This window comes from Rhipicephalus microplus, chromosome 9, assembly GCF_043290135.1.
Source record: "Rhipicephalus microplus isolate Deutch F79 chromosome 9, USDA_Rmic, whole genome shotgun sequence".
NCBI lineage: Eukaryota > Metazoa > Arthropoda > Arachnida > Ixodida > Ixodidae > Rhipicephalus > Rhipicephalus microplus.
Window position 1 is genome coordinate 126,531,659 of NC_134708.1, and position 4,347 is coordinate 126,536,005.

Here is a 4,347-nt window from a genome sequence, read left to right on the forward strand (position 1 = left end):
GACGCCAAACCGTTCGGTGACGACTTTTTACCCACTTGGTGTTATGGGATCGTAGGTAGATGTACTTTTACATCTGCAGGGCCCATCGGTCATTGGACATCCCGCCTAATCTCAGCTCGTAGGATAATTTCACTACTGCCTGGCGCACTTGAAAAGAGGACCAACCAACATCGCCCTGGATGGCTGCATTTGGCATGCACCTCTGTGTGCCGAGAGCCATGCGGCCGACCACGCTCTGTCGGGTCTCCAGAGCCTGTCTTGCACCCGACGACAGGTGCAGCAACGCATTTTGGAACGTGAGGCCCGGCACTGCCACTCCTTTCCATAGCACTCTCTATACCTCAAAACGGTTGAACGACCACAGTGCTTTAGAGCCGAGAAAGGATCGTCATGCTTTCGCCTTGGCTGCCAGGCGCGTCTCATAGCTCTGCAGGTAGCTTGAGGCAGATGGGATTGATATCCCCGGATACATGTACTCCTTTGCCTAAGCTAGGGGTTTTCCTTGAATGGAGAGCTCTGGGATAATTAGGAGTGGGGCGCTGGTACATAGGTCATTACCGCTGACTTTCCGACGCTGAAACTGAAGGCAAGGTTTGTGCCCTCTTCACCACATAAGTTCAGGAGGTCACATTACCAAAAATATGTCAGCGTTGCTAAGACTGCCATAAAGTGAAGGTTTCACTACTAAGCAAACGTATACCAGCATTAAATCTTCTTGGCATATAAACTTTGATGTTTCGACTGAAAGAACAGGAACTCCAAACCATAAATATAGTAATAACTAACATGACAACACTATGAATATTTGTTATGTTGTCACATTGTTTTGTATAATCAGTCTCAATTTTAAACAACACCAAAGCTAGTTAGTTTTTAATTATAGTGCTAAATATTGTCACTATATTTTTCCTCGGCTACCACTATTTTCTTAGTAATAAAATAGGCCGACAAGATCACGCTTTTGCCTCAATCAAGTGAGGCACCAGCAGAAAAACCAATAATGGTGAGCGTGTCAGGCCTTTTAAATACAGCTCCAGCCTTCCGCCTAATTTTCTTCTAAAAAGAAAAACAACAAATAATTCGAAGCACTCAGGTTAATTCTCTCAATTGTAATAAAAAATAGAAAAAAAGCTTCAAAGAGATATCATACCTGGGACTTCAACTTAAGACTCACGGTGTTCGCGAATTCGGCAGCAGCGCACTGACACAGTCACCACAGCAAGGTGCTATGTTCCTGCAATAGCAGCACATGTACGATCATGCGACGAAATACTGATATTTGATTGATATAGCATGGTTTGTGTGTGTGTGTGTGTGTGTGTGTGTGTGTGTGTGTGTGTGTGTGTGTGTGTGTGTGTGTGTACGATGCTGGCCTGTCGCCATTCTTCCATGTGGGTGGTATCCCTTCTGGCTTACTGAGGACAGCAGCTTCCCCACATCGACGATCATTTCGGACAACCACCTCGGAGCACGATGACGTCACGACGCATGCCCACAAGGGTCCGCCTATATGCTCTGAGAGATATGTGGGGTTGAACGTCCCAAAACCGCCATATGTTTATGAAAGACGCTGTAGTGAAGGGCTCCAGAAATTTCCACTACCTGGGGTTCTTTAACGTGCACCCAAATCTGAGCACACGGGCCTACAGCATTTTCGCTTCCATCTAAAATTCGCCCGCTGCAGTCGCAATTCGGTCCCGCGACCTGTGGTTCTGCAGCTGTGTACCTTAGCCAGTAGACCACCACAGTGGGGCCGCCTGTATGCTCTAAATGCGGAAACATCGCCTGCCTGCTTCAGTGGACACGGTGGCAGCGTCGTGTCAATGTCGCCTCATGTAACGCTGTTCATGCAGGTCCTATGCGCGAACCTACGCTTCATAACCGGACGCACTGCGGAATCTTTTAAAACTGGATGCGGTGAGCTTCGTTATGATGCTGACCTGTAGCCGTACTTTTATGTGGGCGGTGATCCCTTCTGGCTTAGGGCCGGTTCACCCTAGGGGCAAGCATGCCTCGATGTTGGACGTTGCACGTTCTCAAGCAGCCGTGCGCGGCTGTTTCCTTCGCGCAGGTCTGCCGTTTCTCACCGTTTGGAAAATGTGTCCGAGACCCATTTTTGCGCCATTTCCCAGAGAGTGACGTAGCCAATCAACGACGTAGGAGCGAGGAGGTTGAGCCATGTCACAGAACACCTGCCAGTTTAGAGAACGGAAACTGTGTTTGGGGTGTTGTACCAAAATACCATGCAAATACGTAGCGGTGGCGTACTGAACTGCAATACCGCGAGATGAGATGGCGCTGTTAGTACTATCATTTTTTTTCGTTGATAAATCGCGCTTTGCGTCTGTAATTATGGTCAGGTGACCTAACAGACCTCCACTTGCAAAACAACGTTAATCTAGTAAGGTTTGCATCGTTTATTGCGAGTGTCAAAGCCGGTACAACTAATGTATATGGTCGAGTTCGCAAAAAACAAGTCACTCAAACATATTGAAAGCTTTCAAGCCAACTGTAAAGACTCTTGAAAGCTAACAAGCATATGCATGTAACTGAACATTGAGAACGCTGAATGAACGTCGCTCTCATCGTGTTGCGGCGTTCGAGTTTAATAGCGTGGGTGCAAGACAAGGGTCCCATTCTGCCATCAGATGCGGCGCTTGCCCTGTAGTGTTGATCTTGAAGTGAAGTGATTGCATGACGTAGAATTGGGAAGGAAACTTGCACATTTCCAATAGATAGCTTGAAAAGTTAGAGAAATGTTGTTTTGCTAAATTTGTCAAATAAGCAATTGTGAATGCGTGCAGTTCTGAATCTTTCTCGCTCTGCAATGCTACATAGAGTACTTCACAATGGTGCTATGTCGCGTCGTGTCAACAAGGTAGGCGCTAGTTTTAATTCTCAGCCTTGATCCCATATCATAGGTAATATGTATATAGGTGATGGGGCTCGAAAAATATTTCAGGCTTGCTACATTTATTATTAGAGTGAAGTTAATCAGTTACTACAGCTAGGATTTCTTGTCGCAGGTACTGACTGGTCTGCAGAGTATACGGCGAACATATATGCTTAAGTAACAGTTATGAGGTGTCTGCTTACATATCTAAAAGGCCCAGTTCTGAAAAATAAGCTTTAGGCATGCATTGTACGATTTTCTTAATTGTACATCTTTGTTGGTGCTCTTACAGTACACTATCTGCTCAGATCTGAGCACAATCTTTGTTTTGCATAGACATATCGACAGAACTTGAGCGCTCTCTTGCAAGCAAGCCTTCCTGAAATGAAATGGTGGTACAAGATGTTAATCTGTTCCAATACTGGATCAATGAAGGTCATATTTATGACACATATACTTGTGTATATAGTATACTTGTATTGTACGTGTATTGTATAGTATACTTGTATATAGTATTCAGTATACATGTGCTTGAAAGCTTAAGTTCTTTTCTCCCTGCTACTTTTAGAGGTTAGGACTTGAAATACATACTATCTTGCAGTGCGGCTGTGGATAAGTCATGATCATGTATGTTTCAACTACCTGTGCGATTTCCTATATTTTTTTTCATGACGGTAGTGCACAGAATTTCACTACGTAGTGGTAGACACTATAGCTAAGACAACTTAATTTCAACAGAAGCAGATGTGCTCAATGAAATCTGGGACGTTTCTCTGCTATATGAAAAAAAACACTACCATACGTACAATCTTGCTCTTCACTACAGCATTCACGTGTTTGATAAAGCTTTGCAGCAAGTGCTCATCACCTTTATGCATTATTATTCTAGGAGCCCATTGAACATACGTGCAAAGCTAATGCGATTCAGTGCAGCCTTATGAGCTTTGGCACACCTTTTTTGTAAACTTCTATGAGCTAAACACAGTTAATTAAGACAAAACAGCTCTGGGTGTAGTGCGTAAACTGTCACAAGGCACATCTGAATGTCGGAAAGCCTGTTGATGCCCCTCACTGCGGTGGTGTTCATTTTGTATTGCAAATAATAATTTCTGGCGATTCACATGCCAACTCTAAGTGATCATGAGTAGTACAGTACTGGACAAATTTAGATTGATTCTGGCTTCCAGCGTTTAAATCTAATAACATTGTAGCCTCGCAGGAGACAAGACTGCTTGTAGAAACTTTTGCTCTGACCCCTCGTGTTCACAGAGATTTCATATTTTCGAGCTTCCGTCTTTGAGGGTCAGTTTAGTTCACCTGCACCAATGGGGACCGGTTCACAGCTGTGCACGAAATTTCAGAACTTGTGCAGCACGAGTTCAGCAGTTCGGCACCACAAGTGAATGACAAGGTGCCGTCAAGGTGGAATCCTTATTTCTCTTTGCTTAATTTAA